The sequence below is a fragment of the Conger conger genome, chromosome 5, assembly GCF_963514075.1.
Source record: "Conger conger chromosome 5, fConCon1.1, whole genome shotgun sequence".
NCBI lineage: Eukaryota > Metazoa > Chordata > Actinopteri > Anguilliformes > Congridae > Conger > Conger conger.
In genome coordinates this window covers 10,238,845-10,259,199 of record NC_083764.1, presented here as the reverse complement: position 1 = coordinate 10,259,199, position 20,355 = coordinate 10,238,845, and the positions used below count along the sequence as shown (strand labels likewise).

At 47.4% G+C, this 20,355-nt stretch overlaps 1 protein-coding gene across 2 annotated transcripts in view; it reads left to right on the top strand.

Moving 5' to 3' along the window:
* Nucleotides 1–20,355, top strand: part of msraa (methionine sulfoxide reductase Aa) — a 72,086-nt gene that overhangs the window by 3,502 nt on the left and 48,229 nt on the right. Inside the window, exon 1 of one of the 2 annotated variants that reach the window (XM_061241901.1) lies at nt 3,293–4,349. The exons of the other annotated variant lie outside the window; for it this stretch is intronic. The gene's annotated coding sequence lies outside the window, so the exon portion shown is untranslated. Of the gene's footprint in view, nt 1–3,292; nt 4,350–20,355 lie in introns of those variants that run through there. 2 annotated transcript variants of the gene reach the window in all.

The following is a 20,355-nucleotide window of genomic DNA, read 5'->3' as shown; positions in this document are numbered from 1 at the left end:
ATCAGAAATTATGAGGGACCATACCTGGAAGTCACCTGTAATAGTAATAATAATGCAGGTTTGCCTATATGAAGAGCATAAATGAAGCAGAATGAGCTTCAACTAAGTGCTGTTCCCCACAAGAACAGCTCTGCTTTACATAACCAGTGGATGACTCATGCAGATATCACTTTCTCATGAGGCTAAAATGATCCCTGATTTTGAATTCATATCTGCCCTCATCACTGGATTATATCTGAGTTTTGCATACTTTTGGCAGCCTCAGAGTGGTTATCCTCATCGAATGAACATGCTGGCAAACCTGTTTCTCTTGAATCCTGGCCGAGGCCTTGTTGAGTGGAGTTTGCATGTTCTCCCCGTGTCCGTGTGGGGTTCCTCTGGCTACTCCAGTTTCCTCCGGCAGTCCAAAGGTATACAGGTCAGGCTAATTGGAGTCTAAATTGGCATAGGTGTGAGTGTGTGAGTGAAAGGTGTGTGTGCCCTGTGCTGGATTGGCGACCTGCACAGGGTGTACTCCTGCCTCTCGCCTAACGCATGCTGGGAACGTTCAGTACACTGTACCATCTCAGTGTGGAGTTTACTGAGTTTACTTTATTTACTGAGGTTTAATGTCAATGTACCTTTGGCGTCGGCTCTGCCTCCCATCACTCCTCGGTGTAAAGCCTGCCAAAACAGGGAGTGCCCCCCCCCCCCCACCATGGGGATCTTGAGAAAAATTTTTAGGCATGAATTAAGAATAGCAGGATAATTTGAACAAAAGCAGCTAGCAAGTAAGCAGTGAGAGTAACAATAGCCTGCAATATGGGCAAAGGCAGCATTCCAAAACAAGCAGTGCAGCAGAATGAGCCAGGCAGCGCAATGGTAAATGGTAAATGGTAAGGTAATGTAAATGGTAAATGGCTGGCATTTATATAGCACCTTTATCCAAAGCGCTGTACAATTGATGCTTCTCATTCACCCATTCACACACACACACTCGCACACCAACAATGACTGGCTGCCATGCAAGGCACCAACCAGCCTGCCTTTGGGGTTTGGTGTCTTGCTCAGGGCCACTTCGACACAGCCCGGGGGCGGGGGATCGAACCGGTGACCCTCCGATTGCCAGACGACTTCTCTTGCCGCCTGAGCCAATGTCGCCCCAATATAAAGCAATGGCTTTAGTGTGCAGAATGAACCAGGCAGCAGGGCAGCTTCGCATGACTGCATCAGGGCAGATGCAGCAGCAGATAGCAGGCAGCATAGCGTGGCAGTGTGTGCAAAATGTGCAAGTGCCTGAACAGGTAAGGCTGGTGCTTTATATAGCCCCTCCCATTGGACGTAAGCGTCATGTGAGGGGGCGGTGCTTCTCCAGTTGTCTGCCTGAACTAGCTCCACCGGTTTCACATCATTTGGTCATATTAGCATTTTCAGTACACTTGAAATTATTTTTTGAGATAGAGAAGAGTAAGTTATTAATCAAAAAGAAGTGCTTTGAGTGCTTTGAGACTTTCCTTTTAAACTATTCAGATATATTTTAGTTGTACATTCATTTTGTATTACTGTCAGAGGACAGTTAGTCTTCTGTAATAATTGACAGAGGGTAAATTGTGTACGTTTAGGGGGGATAGCATTTCTAAAACCGGGTGCTCCATAGAATATTCACACAGCTCAAACTATACTGTTTTTAAAGACATCACGACCAGAAACACATTGAAAAAAGTAGCTCTGCTATTGGGACATGGAAGAAGTGTAGATATTTTAGTTTGAATATAGACTTTCGCTACAATTTGCATTCCTGTAGAATTATTCTACAATTCACAAAAGAATGCAAAATAATATTGGGGGAAAATGCATTTTCTAATGGAGTGCCAAAAGAATCCCTTTAACTGTCTTGAAATCCCTGTGAAATCTTGATTTCTATTCCAACTGGCCTGGACAGTTTAACCACAGTGGACATTAGATATAGTTATGCACATCGCTGGGATAAATAAAATCATTCAAAAAGTGGATATTTATGAGGTGCTTTGTTTGAGAAAATGTATTTGTGCATATGTGTTTTAAATAGGGAACCAGGCTGATGAATAGTTGATTCAGGGCAGTGTTGATATTCTCTTTCTTCCACAATGGGAACAATAAGAGTTCCTCTTAGGAACAGTCATTTTTTGCCGTTTCTGTGGCGAATGCAATGTTTCAATGAAAATTTTAATTGCTTTGGCCCATTGTTTTAAGACAGTCTCCTCATTTAATTCAGTAAGGTGAATGAGCTTTGGTGTTGCGTTAATACTATGTCTGGGGAACCTGGGACCCTGCCCCAAAGCACACACACAATGCTCAGACACGCAATGCTCACACATTGTTGGAAATTGAAATGATTTTTTGTTGTTTTCGTTTCGTTTTTGCAATCCAACAGTCAGTTTACAGCATGCTATGTAAGGCATATGTAACAGCTCCTATAACTAGACCCCTGCCTTGGCGGAGAAATAACGATAAAGAAACAAAAAAAAAAATTGCAATGACGAATAAACGGCGTGAAAAAAACACTCGATAGCCGATCGATGCAGGCAAGCCGCCATTTTTCCGTTTCTCTTATTCTGTGTAGGAAAGGTTATGTGCCTGCCACTCAGAATTCCGTAGGGTAACAGTATAGAAGGGGTTCTGTGTTTTTGTGGTGTGGGGGGGGGGTGGGGTGGCGGTGGTGGTGGGGATGGGGGGGTTCAGGGGGGGAGACACAGGAGCGAGTGGAGAGTTGGCTCAACGCAACGCGCCCACGGAGATGTCCTCCCAGAAAAATAATGGGGAGGTGCCGTGTCTTGGCAAGCGGTGAATAGACTTCTTGGCAAGGGGAAACCGCACTGTGGCTGCAGGACATCCCCCCCCCCCCCCCCCCCCCCCCCGCCTTGTAAAGAGACGTCCAGGAGACTTGTAGTGGCTGAATGAGACATGGTAGAAGTCCTCAGTGCCTTGGCGAGGATGGGAGAGCAGAGGAAGAGGCGAGGTGGTGATGGTGGCGGGGGGTGGGTGTGGGGAGGCTGGCGGGGCTGGGATAGCCACACGTGTGCATCTGGGTGTGGGGAGGACGCACAGGAGATGAAGGAGGTGATGCCGTGCCAGGGACTGCCAAACAGCAAAGTGTTTATGATTCATTTTGATTAATTTTCCCGATTCGGCTGTTTTTCTTCTTCTTTCTGGAGGGGGCTGGGTGGTGGTGGGGGTGGGGGGGGGGTACAGACAGGCTGGCACAGGCTGGAGCATAGCCAAGGCTGCTCGGGAAGGTTGCCACGCTGAGAGAGGGAGCAGAGAGGGAGAGGAGAGGAAGAGAGAAAAGACAAGCGAGACTTGGCAAGGCTCTATCGCAGCTCCCTTTGTCTGTGTGTTTCGGCTTTGCGCTGCTGAGGAAATCAAAAATACCAAGGGTGTAGGAGCTGCTTCAATGCTAACAAACAAAAAACCGGACCAAAAAAAAAAAAAAACGGCTGAAATATTTCAGGAGCAGAGGTTGACGGGCGCGATTTCTGTAACAAATATGCAGTTTGCTAGATGATTCCAGCAAAACTACTGTCTTTCTCCCCCCCACCCTGAGGGGAAGTTGTTTGAGCCAAGAGATGACCAGGTTGCTTGAAAAATCTTTGGGGGGTTTTTTTGTGGTAATTTCATAAGCGCGAGATGTAGCGTCTGTTTGTTTCTGTTCTCCCACACAAAAGGAGCCTCAAAGTCATTTTGGGTTTTTCAAGACCAAGGACTGCCAAAAATCGTCGCAGCCAAACAAATGGCAAGAAAAAAAAGTTTGTTTTCTTTTGTTTGTCCTCCTGCCCTTATCAGCCGGACAAATATAAGTTCTTCTCGCCCTCCAAAGTTCAGCGACTGTCAGATTTGAGCTCTACAACCAGACGACAGCTTCCAAGAGGGGGTCGACTGACGGCTTGGACCACCAAAAGAAAGTTGGTTGACCTTCGCAAACGGACCCAATCCAAGTGGAATCTTCTTCAAGTCAGAAATGTTACCCGAGAAACAAAATGCAGTTGGAAGCTTAATTCGCGTGTCGGCGGATTCCATTGGATTCAATCGCATCTCACAGAATGATTTGACAATTTGAAGACCCCTCTCAACAAGTTCTGACTGTAAAAGGGACAGCTCTGTTTTGCTTTGTCCCATCAGTAGTCAATAGCTTCCAGCTGAATGGACGATGGATTCTGTGGAGCATTTTGTAGTGCTATAATCGCCACTTGCTGCCTCCTTGATGGACAATGGTTGGAGATCAGAAGGCCCGAAAGCTTATTTCGCCCCTCCTTTTTAGAGCTTTCTTTCTTAGACAAAGTGTTCAGATCTTCAAAAATCGGATGGTGGCGTCTGATACTTGAAGACTCCCGGTAAGTTTCTCATTGTGTGTGCTAATACAGACCATACCTGGTCGCCTGCGACTCAGGAGCAGCCATTGGTGTTTCTGAAATGATGAGTCATTCATGGCTGACTGTACCATTGTCTCTCAGCCACTCTACCTGTGTCTGCACAACGCACTGGTAGCGTGTGAGAAGATGGTGGCTTTGATGAGTGAATGCAGCACCATAGAGGACCCGAAACGTTCTGGGTGGATCGTGTGCTGTACCTGTCGAGCCGTGCACACTGTTTACGATCGTTTTCAGAATCATTTCACCATTCATGTTTTGGGAAAACCCTTCTACGTAGTGGCTTTCGGTTATAACTGGGCTTAGTCCTAAAAAAAAATCCTTCCTTGCAGACATTGTTTGTTCACAGGGGCACATTTCATACAGGAATTCATCTCAAAATGTTATCAACACAAATTATAATTTGCCAGGTATGCAGAAATTGTTGGCAGGTGTATGTACCATTAATGTTTTTAAAATGGCTGTTAATAACTGCATAGTACAACATTCACACACGATTCCTATGTGTGCGACTGTGTTTTTTGGAAACTGTTCAAATGCCTTTTAAGGATGTTCTATTGAGACCTTTGTACCAAACTTGCATAAACTTACCTCTGAGTGTGGAGGGTTGTTGGGAGGTGCCTGATTAAAACAAAGGTTTAACTGCCAGCTCAAAGAGGCTGGTGAATTATGAACAAATTGAAGAGAAGTGACTAAAAAAGACGCACAGTAGGTCTTCAGGACTGATACATGTACCTCACAGGGAATCTCTTGAAGGCTTTGCAGTGTTTAGCACCTCTATCTGGGCAGTAATTGCATATCTCACCACTGTAAATATAGAGTTTCTTCTCTTGTGAGCAATTCCCTGATGCAGAAATTGCTTGGCGATGTGCAATGTTTGTGTTTAATGAGATTAATATTTCATCTTCTTCGGTGCCCTTCGTGTGCACTCGCTCTTTCCATTGTGGCTAATTTTGCACAGGCAGTTGTAAAGTTGTTTCCACGAGGTGACCACCTGGGGCACCTGAACGTCAGATAACTATTGAAAAGGGAAGAATGCCCCTTTTAGACCTGGCTTTCAATGCTTGAATGATGACATGCTTGATATTTAAAAGTCACGTTAACATTTTATGGTTTTTGTGTAAAGGCTGCCACCTTTGGACATTGTGTCTGTAAATGTTTATCAAGTGGGGTTAGAAGGGGGCGGTCATTACGTGCGGGTGCCATGTCTTTTTTTGTAGAGCAAAGGCTTCTTCGTAGAAGGCCTTGATGATGTCATGGATACGTTTCTGACCTGATATCTGGAAGAAAACAAGAAGGAATGTCTGTGGCAGAGATAGATTCGGCTCTAGTAAGCCTTCACCTTGCGAAATCTCAAAAATTATAAATAATAATCATTTGATAATGGCCACAAACACTTTTCTTTCTTTTTTTCTATTGTGGGGGAGCTAGCACTAGTTAGCAAGGACAATATTTTATGTTGCTGAATGATGTAGCTACTGTAGATTAACATAATTAAACCAGGTTAGTCTGACAAACGTTACCTAAAATAGATACCTAAAGTATTAGTACTGCACTGTGCTAGATATTCAGGGGTACCAAGGTGACACTGCGTACAGACCAACGCTTTTACACGTGGTGTGCAAAAGGTAATCTACATTTTCACCTGCATCTGAAGTAGTTACATTTCCCTAATCCACTTCTTGTCCTGTAGAAGTATAGGCCGGTTACTGCATTGTGTGGAAAACGGTCAGATGTCTCCCATTAGACTCGAGTGGTGTTCCCACAATGAGGAAACGAGCTACTGCAGGGATATCCTATGAAATTATAGTGTTTGTGTTTAGCGTATTACTGGAGACAGTGGGAGAATAAATGGACTCTTTGGACAAGGCGGTAGGGTTTCCTGCACTGATATGATGAATTACAGAGAGTAATCATGTTACCGTGATGGCATTTCTCTTCGATTTGAGCCGTGTTGTGAAGTAGCAAAGTACATCAATAAAGTGAAGTTACTGCAAGGTTACATGGACCGCAGCACTCTTTCCACAGCTGCCTGCAGTCCATGTCTAAGAAAGATAGTGGAGGCTATCCAGCTGTTAGATTATAGTTTTTCCCTTTGAGGTATTCTCTGTGTATTGGTCCTTTGAATTTAATTTACAATTTATGCTCAAGCCAATTAAATAATGAGCGTCAATATTATCTAGAAGAAGGTCAAAGGGGAAAGACCACAGCTGCATTTCCCCCATGACCACCAAGGTGGTGCAAGCTTGTTTGAAGATATTGTATCAGGGCCTGTAACTGATGAATTTGCCTCGTTTGAAATTATGTAAAAACCATTATGTCAAATGCCAGAATTTTTTTTTTTCAAGAGCAATTGTTCTCTTGAGAACCAAATATATCTGTGAATCCATCCAACTATAATTTACAAGAGCTAGAAATAATTCTTCTTAGGGAGGAGGGGTAGACCACAAGATACCCACGGCCCGCGAGTATAATGAATACAATTAACCTTTTACTGTAGCAGGACGCTAGCTGGTTTGCACCTGAATATAGCTACATTCGCTAAATTAATCTCCACGCCATGTCAGCCCTAAAGACTGTATCATCCACACTTCCCATCTCAGTGAAATGTTGCTACAAGCCCTAATGATCTTTACCAGTATTTGGAATGAATTTAGATCTGTTCTCTGTTTCTGTGAAAATAAGAAAGTAAGGAATCATACCCAAAATACTTGTACAGTAACATCAGCTATTTGGTTTAGAAACACATAAAAACTGTAATTCCTCACTGAAATGGTATAAATTAGTCCAGTTCTGTGATTTCATAAAAATCATGTTTTTAAATTCGACATTTGCTGATGGATGGTGCTTGAGTTGGCAGATTCCTCCAACTTCTCCACTGGCTTATAGTGGTGTAGGAATGTCAATACAGAATCGTGTTTGGGGCAAATACCTGAGACATCCCAATGATGCAATGACGCATCACAATGATGCAAGAGGAAAAGGGGAAGTTTCTTTCCTCTGTTGGTTCGGAGAGGCTGCAGAGCCTCAACCACTCAAACTAGGGTTTTGGGATGACAGGGGGAGGATGGAGATGCGGGGTGGTGCTTTCCTTGTTTTGCCAAATATTAGCGGGAACAGTTCCCCGGTCCTCGGAACACAGGGTACACTCCCCCTTCTCCAAGCGGGTTCAGGACGGCGAATGATTACAAAATGGCAGCCGTGTCCTGATAATGCCGATAATTTGAGTGTTTGGGCCCCCTACTCCTGCGAAGGCTCGGAAGCTCCCTGAAAGGAAAGGGAGGTTTTTCTGGAGCATCCGGCCTGACGGATCGACGCGGCGCAACTGCAGCCTGCTGACGTGCGGAGGAGGAGGAGGAGGAGGAGGAGGACGCCCTGCTGAGGATGAAGTGGACTTGGCGTCCATGCACACAGCCATTGCGTGTGTGCCCACCTTGTATGCATCATTCACCGATCCCCCTTGCCTTAACCGGTCACTGACGTCCCGGACCGACACAGTACAGCAGGTACAGATTTCACATCCTCGTAATCCGCAGAAATGCCACGGGGAAACAAAGAACGCATCTGCCGTCAAACCCTGACGGCGGAGGATGAGAAATCTGGTGCCCACCAGTAGTATTGCAGGTTTTGAAAACATTTTTTTATCATGTATGCACACGCATGTTAAATGAATTTAAGGCTTATCAGCCTCCGTCGTGCGCAGATCCGTGTCGATTTGTCACAGGCTGAGTAATGATCTGGGCCAACGCTGCCAGGATGCGAGCTACACGCCGGGAATTTCACCGGAAAGTGTCCTCATTTCGACCGAAGCCGATAACCCACAACTTAAACGTCGCTTGTGTTTTTTTTTATTAACACCTTAAATTACCCGTCAGCACACACAGGTGAACTGCACGAGTTGTGTGACACAACATAAACTTGTGGATGTATTTTAGGATAAGCAACACATGCCTTTTCATTGGCGCATCTTACTAGTTAATGTTCAGATTACAGGGTCATCAGGGTCATCCAAGCTTGGTATCCGTGTCAATTGGATTGGCTCATAGTCCAGGGTTAGAAATGCAACAGATACTTTCTTATTTTCTGCCAAACCTCCATTGCCTTCATTATCCTATCACATTCACCATTGGCTTTTAGTCCCGCATGGTTTTGGCCATGACTTGACACAGTGTTGATCCATTCATCCATCCATTATCTTAACCTGCTTATCCTGAACAGGGTCGCAGGGGGGATGGAGCCTATCCCAGCATACATTGGGCGAAAGGCAGGAATACACCCTGGACAGGTCGCCAGTCCATCGCAGGGCACACACACCATTCACTCTCACAGTCATACCCATGGGCAATTTAGACTCTCCAATCAGCCTAACCTGCATGTCTTTGGACTGTGGGAGGAAACCGGAGTACCTGGAGGAAACCCACGCAAACACAGGGAGAACATGCAAACTCCACACAGAGAGGCCCCGGCCGACGGGGATTCGAACCCAGGACCTTCTTGCTGTGAGGCGACAGTGTTGATCTGCAGCTGAATTATAGCCAATAGCGTCCCCATTGGATGAAACGCAGAAGCATGACACACCGCTGTATGACGTGATTGGCTAGAAAGCTGTCATCGATTAGCACTCATTTTACCGAGCTAAGCGCGACAGGATGCTAAGACAAAGTTCAGGCCACCTCAGGAAGGCCGTGTTATGATAACTCCCCTGAAAACAATCAAATGTAATCTAGAATCATTATAATAGCTCTTGGCATTCAATTTTAATTAAACGAGAGATTAGATGTAACGAATTAAACATTCATTCATTAACCTAAAACTCATCAGGTGGGGATTATTAATATGATTAATTATGGCATAATGATTCTAATGATTCTCTGTAATGATTCTCATAAGTCTTAAAAACTCTTAAAAACAAATTGGAAAAATAAAACTAAGATTAGCTCTTGGCTCATTTGCATGCTAACGTGCTGTTTGGAATTGTACTTATCTGTGGCGACCCGTCTGTCACATAACGGAGAGGGACGGTGCTAAAATATGTTTCACTTCTGTAGGGTCTGACTGCTGATACCGCCCTCCATTACTCCAAGGCGCTGCTGTTTGTGACCAGAGAATTACACGGTTCAACATGACTTCTCTTTTTCAAAAAAGAGTTATACACAATTCGATTAAGTGTACATTCTTTGTACGTGTGTGTGGGGTTAAAAATGTATCATGTCAAATAAATATAATTTTAAGTGTCAGTTCGGAGAAATTCCCAGTCCTTAGGAAGTTTTATGTTATAGAAACCAATGAGCTGACACAAACTTTGAAGAGCTGTAGAAATGGCGGATAGAGTCTGTAAATCTCAGGTCTGGTGTTGAGGAAAGTGTATAAGGTGGAGGTGAGGTAAAAGAGCTGTAGAAATGGCGGATAGGGTCTGTAAATCTCAGGTCTGGTGTTGAGGAGAATGTATAAGGTGGAGGTGAGGTAAAAGAGCTGTAGAAATGGTGGATAGAGTCTGTAAATCTCAGGTCTGGTGTTGAGGAGAATGTATAAGGTGGAGGTGAGGTAAAAGAGCTGTAGAAATGGCGGATAGAGTCTGTAAATCTCAGGTCTGGTGTTGAGAATGTATAAGGTGGAGGTGAGGTAAAAGCTGTAGAAATGGTGGATAGAGTCTGTAAATCTCAGGTCTGGTGTTGAGGAAAGTGTATAAGGTGGAGGTGAGGTAAAAGAGCTGTAGAAATGGCGGATAGGGTCCGTAAATCTCAGGTCTGGTGTTGAGGAAAGTGTATAAGGTGGAGGTGAGGTAAAAGAGCTGTAGAAATGGTAGATAGAGTCTGTAAATCTCAGGTCTGGTGTTGAGGAGAATGTATTAGGTGGAGGTGAGGTAAAAGAGCTGTAGAAATGGCGGATAGAGTCTGTAAATCTCAGGTCTGGTGTTGAGGAGAATGTATAAGGTGGAGGTGAGGTAAAAGAGCTGTAGAAATGGCGGATAGAGTCTGTAAATCTCAGGTCTGGTGTTGAGGAGAGTGTATAAGGTGCAGGTGAGGTAAAAGAGCTGTAGAAATAGCGGATAGAGTCTGTAAATCTCAGGTCTGGTGTTAAGAAGAGTGCAGAAGATAGTGAGGTAAAAGAGCTGACATCTGCACCCACAGTGAGCTCCTCACACTGATCTCAGCCCTTCTCAGGCTCTCCCCCTGCAGCACAGACAGTATGGGGGGGAGGGCTTGACCTACACGTGTAGAGGAAGGAGGAAGGACTAAACTGGCAATCAAAGGAGACAAAACCAATAATTCTGTAATAATAGTAATAAAATCGATTAATGAAAGTTATAGGCGCTCAAAGTGCTTTACAGTGAAATGATAAAATGCATATAAAATGTAATGAGCGGATAATAATAATTAAACATTTTTATCAATGTTAGTATGATAGGAGAGAATCAAGGTGCGGAGGACACCAACAGCAAGATTTTTATTTATTTTTTTATTTATTTATTTGTATTGATTAGCTGCAAAAAATGTGCCGTGGGGGTCATCTTTCGGAAATGGATTCTCTGAAATGGAACCTCTGGGACTTATATAGCTTTTGTATTGAACAGACGGAAAAATTGTCTTCCCTTCCCTGATTGATTAGTTGATTAATTGATTGATTGATTGGTTTATTAGGCTAAAGAAGCGACACTTGCTTAGTACACCCTGTGTATTGCGTTTATGTAGTCAGAGGTCAGTAGTTGCTCTGATACAAAGGTGGGGGTCTGGGGTTGGGGTGGGTTTACATAACTCTTCATTTACCTGTCTCAGCCTGAGAGAGTATATTTGAATCCCAGCAGGTCATGGTGAAAGATCTATGAGCGTTTCCCAGCATCAGCTGACCTCTCCTAAATTATGGCTTCCCTCACTTTACTCAGGCCCTCTGTCCGGGGCTCTGTGCTACCGCTAACCAACCGAGTCTAGTCTGTGCTTCTGCTAACCAACTGACTGTGTGCTTCCGCTAACTGAGTCTGCACTACCCCTAACCAACCGAGTCTGCACTACCACTAACCAACCGAGTCTGTGCTACTGCTGAGTCTGCACTACCACTAACCAACCAAGTCTGTGCTACTGCTAACCAACCGAGTCTGTGCTACTGCTAACCAACCAAATCTGTGCTACAGCTAAGTGAGTCTGTGCTACCGCTAACTGAGTCTGTGCTACCGCTAACTGAATCTGCGTTAGTCTCATGCGATCATATTTCCAGCCATAGTGACATGGTAATGGAATTTCGTTACATGAGCCTACATACTGGTTTTTGTTCCAACCACTTACCTTAATTTATTTTTCTGACAGCTCTATAAATGATGTTGGTTCACTCCTGTACTTGAGCACAGTACAATCGTTAGGGTACACTTGTAGTCTGCTGCTGTAACTGGTCCACATACAAATGTCTGCACAAGACATTATTTCGCTAATTAAATAATTAAGAGCAGAAGTTGGCAGAAAATCCTTTGGAAGTGGATCGGCACATGCTGTGCACCCCTGGTACATCCGAATAGGTTGGCGTGGCTGACATCGGTTGAGGGCAGGTCGGTTTGCGGTTAAACTCGGCACGTGTAGCCCCCCGGTGTCTCTTCCCCGGCTCGCCTTAACGTAGCGGCGCGTCTGCGATCGACCCCGTCGGGTTTTCCGTCCGGGCGCGGCGGGGTTGGAGAAGGAGCGCCATTAAAGCATTAGATTAGCGTGGCTTGTTTGCGTCTGCTGCCTGCCATTTGTCTAATGTTGCAGAGCGAATTGCACCGCCGCGCGGATAAGTGGTGAGGGATCAGAGCCGCGCGAGAGGGCTGTGGGCTGGAGGACCCCGGGAAGGTAAAGTGCATTTACGCGCTGCCTTTCCCAATCAGGGCGTCTGCTGCTCGCAGATACAGGAGGCCAGTAATAGGGGGAACAATGCTGCTTCTCAGCAGACCGAATCAGCATCCAATCGGGCCGGCAATCCGGACCTCAGCTGGGCAGAATCCACACGACCGGCTCCGGGGCCCGCCTCCTCACAGTGAAAATAGCTTAGCCTACAACTACCCTACATAAATGTTAAATGGTAAATTTGCCATTTGTATAGCACCTTTATCCAAAGCGCTGTTCAATTGATGCTTCTCATTCGCCCATTCATACCTGCACTTGCACACCAACGGCGATTGGCTTCCATGCAAGGCGCCAGCCGGCTCGTCAAGAGCAATTGGGGGTTAGGCGTCTTGCTCAGGGACATGTCGACACGGAGGGTTGCCGGCTCGATCCCGTGACTGCCAGACGACTGCTGCCACCGCCTGACCCAATGTCGCCCCACGTGTACATAGGTGGTACATGTAAAAATTCTGTCAAGCTAATAAGTAATTGTTGATTATTTTGTCATTCCACCACATTTTTATGTCCGTGCCCGCTGCCAACAGCACAGTTGTTGGGTTGCTGAATATTGGCCGAGTTTCTTTGGCGTTTGGAGTCATCGTAGTTCCTTCTGAAAAATAATTTGTGTGTCTTCTTCACTGGTACAGTGTGATTTCGCCACGATGCCGCACGTCGCTCAGTCACGTCCGTGTTCTCGCGACACGACAGGGCGTCGCTTGCAACTTTGCAGGGGTTAATTACAATCTAAAGGCCTTGGAGAGAGGTGTGGAGGGCTAGAACAGCACTAGCCGAGAGGGTTTCTGGCTCCGGTCTTCGCAAAAAACCGCTGTTATCGAGGAGCACTAACGCTACAGCTGATCCCCCCCCCCATCTGTTGGACGAGATCCACAACACCTGCCTGGCTGAACAAAGAACTGAAGGAATTAAAGATGGTTTGTGTCTCGGGCGCTGGGCTGCATCCGTGCCCGTATTTTACCTCTGGGGCAGCAAACCAGCGCTTTAATCTGTGCGTGGGGAGAGGCCTCCAGGAGCCGGAGAGGCCATGTTTGATGTTGACACAAAAGCAGGAGATGAAGGCGAAAGCTCGCCTCGCTCCTCCGATGACAACCCGTCCCATTATCCCACTGCGGCACAGCCATATAAAAAGGAGAAGAAGAAGAAGAAGAAGAAGAAGAATTATATATATATATATATATATATGTACACGTCTGCAAAGTTCAAATGGAACCCAAACCCAATGTGTTCTAAGGAGGCTTTTTTTTTCGTTCTTTTTTTTTTTTTTTTTACAAGGAGCAGTTTATTAATAGTGTGGGAGATGAGGTGACCGGATTGTCCCAAATTTCACATCCGCACAGAGGCTGCAAACCGCTGATAGTCTTCACAAATCAGGGCTAAGCCTCCCCTTCAGTTTGCTGCAGCAGGCTGCTGGCCTCTTCTGATATTTGCAGCAATAATACGAGCTAGCGCGTGGCTAATGTAATCACCACAACAAAGCACTGCTTCATTTTCAGTTGTGCTAGCTGTGGTAAAGCTCATTGTGGACTGTTTTTTTTCTCCCTGTGAATCACTAGGCAGATTTCTTTTTTTTTTTTTGCATTGTGACAGTATGCTGCTAATGTGAAACTCCAGTATCTCTGACATTAATATCGGAAATATTAAAATATTCTCTGTCCATCATATTAATAATTTCTTTTATACAATCAGACTGAAGTTTTTTTTTTGGCGGTGGTGTGTGAGGAATGCGAGTGCAACTTTAAAGGGGTTTCTATATCTCACCAAATTTCTCTCTTTCTCTCCCTCTCTCTTTCTCCTTCTCCCCATCCCCCACTCTGTGCTCTGATTGGTTGAATTAACTCTGCAGCCTCCTGCTGTGAATAATTACTTTTGATCCAATGCGGATCTCACTCTCTCCCCCCCTCCCTCTCTCTCGCTCTCTCCCCCCTCCCTCTCTCTCTCGCTCTCCCCCACTCCCTCTCGCTCTCTCCCCCTCCCTCTCTCTCCCTATCTCTCTCTCTCTTTCTGTCTTTTACTTTTAAGCTCCTGCTTCCTCCTCCCCCGTGCACGTGTCTGCATGCACACAAACACAGTCTCCCCCCCCCCCCCCTCCCCCCCCTCCCTCTCTCTCTCTCTCTCTCTCCATTACTGTAATGTGGTCGGCGGGCTTTATTAAAATGCGGCGGTGGTCCCGGGCAGCTGGTGGATGAGCGGCGAGGGGGCGCTTTGGGAGGCGGCCCAGCTGAAGACGCTGACTCCACACCCACTGCTGCGGCGCTTTTTGATCGCCGTGGACGCGCCGTTGATTACCGCTCACTTCCTGAAACGCCCCAGATGTGGCTCTCGGGACGGTCCCCCGCCCCCGCGCTGATTTCGGCGGGGGGGGGGGCGGCGGGAACGACACCCGGCTGAGCCGTGGGTTCGGTTCGGATCACGATGAGCGGGGGCTCTCCTGCACCCCCGAGTGTAATTGCGCCCCTTCAAACAACACCCACCCGGTTCCCTTGGTCGTGGTATTTGGGAGTGGGTGATGTGGACTGGGCACCAGGCCTGTGGCATCTTCCGAGCACGCTCCGTAGACCCCGAAGCGTGTGCGGTCCCGTTCAGCCTGACCGACCTGTCACAAGCGCTCACGTTCCCAGCGTAAAACGTGCTAACGGCGGCGCGCTAATGTGAAGAAATGGGCACGGAGGAGCAGAAATGAATTTTTCAGCACGCTGCAAATCACGCTCGGCGTTAACGACGAGAACCTGAAAGGTCACGTCAGCCCGGCGCTCTCCGAGGCCGTATGCTTCTGTACGATTCGCGGCGAGATATACGGGCGGCCTTCGGCTCGAGATGAAACGCCCCGTATCGGTTATCATCTGAGGGTCTTATCGCCCGCTAATTTCTGCCTAATCTTTTAATTTCCCACAGTCTAGGAGGTGCTCCTTTCATGTCTTCTGCATTTCGAGCTGTAGTCCCGCCTGCTTGCCCCCTCGCACACTGCCAGCCCGCCCGATTGCTCGAGATTAGAAATGAAGTAACGAAAAATTAGACGAGTTTCAAGGAGATTCCAAAATACGGAGGCAGCAGATTTCCCTTTGGTCTGTATAGTTTTGTTGGGAAATGTGAAGAATGCCTCAACCTCGCGCGCAGTAGGGCAGACCGCGAATCGAATTACCGGCGAGCATAATGCAATCCCTGATCTCTACCTACTCGACGTAACGACATTATGAGCTGAAAACACAGCTGGGCCATTCTGCGCGATATTGCCGAGCGAGGGAAGCGTTTGACTGACACCGGAGAGGGTGCATCATGGGAAATAACGCGGTCGCTCATTTGCATTGTGACGGCCTCTCCGGTTTTTTGGGGGGGGGTGAACAAACGGGCTGCTGCCGGGGAAGCGCCAAACCGTCACTGCGCCTCTTCTCTTTTTACGGAGCCCAAACTGAACGAGTACGGGACAGGAGAGCGTACAGCTGATCCGGAATGTTCCGCATGAACCTCGGGACTCGACGCGTTGGCATTTGGGAGAGCGAAATCTTGTCTTGTCTTTCGGGCAATTCCACAGTAACTGGCGGTAAAGCCCAATATAGCTACACAATACCAACTGATGAGAGTTATTTTCTCCCGAGGGTTATAAAAGCATATGTCAGTCTCTTATGTAGCTGCATTGGCCATTACTACTGAAAAATCCTGCAGTAATGACGGTTACCGTGGCATTGCCCTTTTGATAAAAGTCAGAACTGTTTGGACTTCCGTGCTAGCTTCTCTCCTGCGATAGCGTCTCTGTTAACTCACACTCTTGGGCTTGAGAGCACACACCATGCCCCCGATGATTAAAACATGTATTTGGTGGACATTAGCTCCTGCGGGCGCAGCCTAAGTTAAGGACACACGCGCTTGCATACCGAGGATCTTGCAATGAGCACCGCACCCGTCTGAGACAATGCCCCTGCGGCCTTCCTCCGTGTAATTATCACGCGGTCGGTCACGGATGATAGCCGTGGCGTACCGCGCCAAGCGCAGGGCGAAATCACAAGTTTGGGATTCGCCGGCTGGCATAAAGGAGCGTGTTTGCTCAATAGATTTCGACAAACGAGTCAGGTGGCGCTCTGAGATAATAGGACGTGTCGTCTTGGGCACGGCACAACAAAGCAGCGGAGTCCCCCCCCCCGGCCGCAGCTGCCGGGCGCTTCTCACACAATTATCTTTTTAGCGGCCTTAATTGCAGGTAGAGCGGCCCCGGCGCTAAACCGCCCATTATCCCGCCGGAGAAAGCGAAAGCGCGGCTGATTGCAGCGTTGCTCCGCCGCCGCCCGGCTCGTTCGCCCGCCCGCCCGCGCGGCCTCGCGCTCTCTCTGACGGCAGGCCGCCGCGGAAACATCTGCGCGGAGACGCGCTCTCGTTTCGGACTCGACCCCTGACACGCGCGCGTCTCAGCCCGGCCGCTCGACGGCGAAACGGCGGCCTCCGTCCCCCAGCCGCTCGTCCAGGAGCCCGCTTTCTCCGCCCGGACACCGAGGCTGGCGAGCGGGGCATCAGATCGGATTTTTTTCTCGGTTTTCTTTTATTTGGGGGCAGTGACAATTAATGTGGCCTCTCTCTCGTGTGTGTGTGTGTGTGTGTGTGTGTGTGTTTCTTCCCTCCCCTTATTTCTGTGAAACATCTCGCACAGTTATTTGCGGAGAATGAAAAGCAAGTGCAGCATTTCTTTTATTTTCCGAGTTACCTCTTCTCTTGTGTTCCGCCTAGGGGATGAAATAAGAAACAGTTTTAAAAAAATGTAATCTGTCTCTTTAGCTGCTCTTGGGAGTTGTGCTGGTGTCCCGTGTTTTATTGTGTTCCCTGTTTTCTTTAGCGGCCCGTATTTTGGAATGCTCGGTTGAAATTACTGGCCCATTTCACTGCCGAAATGTTGCGGGTCGATTCGGGAGCGCGCGCGTTTTCACGAGGCCCCTGAAACGGGCGCGTTGGGCCTCTCTGAGCGTCTCATGCCGCGGCCGGGCGGCTGACCCGAGCCTTCAGAGAGACTGGAGCCCTCCAGCGAGGTGTTTCCACCCACGCCTCAGAAGAAGCGCGCGCTAATGCGGCTCTGCGGAACCGGCGTCCGGAGCCGCGATGCGAGATCATCTCCATTCAGCGCACGCGGGGTTAAGCAGCGGGGACCCTGAACCTCGGCCGAGCGCGTCGGCGTCGGCTGCGAGTTCTACATTTTCATGATAAAAAAGAAAGAAAAAGAAAAAAAAAACGAACGCTGCTCAGAAATCATCAGTAACTGCGGTGGAATTGAGCCGAGCCCAATTAACACGGGGCTGCGTGGCGGTGGTTTTTTTTTCAGAAGTGGAACAGCATCAAAACGCCGGCTTGTCCGCTCTCGCCAGGCGGGGACGGGCCGTGGGCACGCACAGCGCTCAGCGCGGTCCGTTGGGCGCGGGCCTGGCCGCGGTCCTGCAGGAGCCGGGTCCAACAGGCGGCTGGAGCATGACACGCCCGCTTTAGCGGTTAGCCACAGGCCACACCATCCTCTTTACACGCCTGGACCATTTCGCCTACCCCCTCCTACACGCACCCCATTCCACCTACCCCCTCCTACACGCACCCCCCATTCCACCTACACCCCGCTCATTCCACCTACCCCCTCCTACACGCACCCCCCATTCCACCTACACCCCGCTCATTCCACCTACCACCTCCTACACGCACCCCCCATTCCACCTACACCCCGCTCATTCCACCTACTCCCTCCTACGTGTCCCCCCATTCCACCTACCCCCTCTTACACCCCCCCATTCCACCTACACCCCCCTCATTCCATCTACCCCCTCCTACACGCCCCCTCATTCCACCTACACCCTCCTACACCCCCCCCATTCCACCTACAGCCCCCCATTCCACCTACCCCCTCTTACACCCCCACCCCCCATTCCACCTACACCCCCACGCCCCATTCCACCCCCCCTTTTGTTGTGGAATTTCTTTTTCCAATAAAATAGTTGCCAGCTAATGGATTTTTCCTTTATTCATTGGATGCGCTGAATGATGACTCTCCAGGCAGTTCTTAAACTTGATTTACAATTAAACGGAGTCAGGCTATTTTCTAATGATTCTTAGCTGAGCAGGTTTTATTGCACTACTAAGCTGTGTTATTAACAAACCCTGCCTTTTTTTCTCCCAGTGGGACACCTAAAATGCTTTGTCCTTTTTTTCTGAGAATGAATAAGCCTTTGCCCCCCTATGATGTATTTTGGCATTTTGGCAATAATATAAACATGTGCGCACACACACACATGCATGCACCCCACACATGCACACACACACAAACACATGTGCCCCATATATCCGTGCACACACGCACAAATACTCGAGTACCGTATGTAATTTAACAGTTTCGGTTTTATCGAGACTTTAAGCTTTATTGAATGGCTCTTTAATTTCATCTTTAGGTGCGGGTGTGAACAGGAATATGGCAGTTGGTTTGGCGGTTTGGTCGGTTGGCTGCTGAGGCCACGCGGCTGTATCTCTGCCATGCAGGGCTCACGTAATCACACGCCACGCAGATTTAGGTCACAGCACACAGGGCCTGCGGCGTGGCTGTCTGAGAGAGGGAGAGACCCTGCATCTTACCCCGAAAGCTCCAGCGTGCGGGCAGGTCTGTGCTTTAGACTGATTTCACTAATTAACCATCATTGTCTTCAATCAGTGAGTAGAATCGGGTGTCTTAGTGCTAGGCTAAAACAAAAGAAAACGCACCCGGCAGGATTCAGATGCAGGACCGCCGATGGAGGGAACAACTTTGTCCCGGGCCTGACAGGGTGGAACTATTTTTAATTTGTGACACAATATATTGCAGGAACCGTCCCAGTATATTTTGTTCCAGGCCCCAGAATTCACCGCCGTGCGTCCCTGCTAAGATTGGCCACTCACGCCCTACACGGAGAGACGGAGAGTACATAGCGTAGCTGCGGAAAGTGGCTTTGAATTCACCCAGGCTGGTTTTTTTCTTGGGCGTATCATGGAAAGGGAGAAGGAGAAGATGATTTTTTTTCCCAGGCTCCCCTCTGTGCGTGGGGAGATCGCGGCTCGGGCTCCGTGTGTTTTTTTTTCTCCCGTCCGTGACGTGCAGACGACAGATTAGAGAAGACTACATGCGTGCTGAATGTCTAAGTGCACTTAAAATCTCTCCCCTCCCCCCCCCCCCCCCCCGACACAAAAAAAAATCAATTGAATCATTAATTCAGTCTGCTTTAACTTGCCCCCCACCCCCCCGCTGTTATTTCACATTTATATATCAATAGGAGCTCGAAATATCTTTCTCCCAAGCGAGCTACCCAGAACAAATTACGTGCAAGTAAATTAGGCTAAATGTAGGCAAAGCAATGGACTGTAACACTCCAGAAAAAGGCTGGTGTGTACGCTTGGAGAGAAATGTCTGGCTAAAGTGTTAACATTTCTCAGTTGGAGAGCCCTTGAGCCAGAAGTCATCAGCTTCCTTTTAATTAAAGGGGCAAATATCGTTTATGATCTTTATAGTTATTGTTTTTAAGCTTTATGTTCGTGTGTTATACTAAAACCAGACACTAAGTAATGAGATAAATAGCTAAAAATGACATGTTCATCACGTGTTATTGAGTTAGCAATGAGAAATTACACGATCCTTAAAGCTGGGATGCAGTGTAGTCATGCAAAATTTTACAAGAATTCACATAAAATGTCTTAAGAGGTTTGATAGACCTGCGGGAGTTCACGTCTTAATTGTTTAATTTTCTTTATTTAAGACTACAGTTAAACGCAACAACGGACCCCGTTTATTAATGTAGGGACCTTGCAGCTACTTGATATCAATGCCAATTTAAAGCCATCTTATATTCTAGTGTTGTTTTTCCTGTGAAGATTTTTTACTGGGCAAATCCTGGATCTCACAATCTAACAAGCCATCACATAATAGTATTGTGTATTGGATAGCAAGGACAACTGGAAATGTTTTAACCAATGAAACAATTTACTTTCATTTTCTACAGTATTTTTGTTTCATATAATTCTTGTAATAGAAAATGTAGCCATGATTTCACTGCTTAGTTTGTCTACAGTTCTCTAATGATGTGCACCATGCAGTTGCTGTTGTATATCTGTCTGTAGTAAAT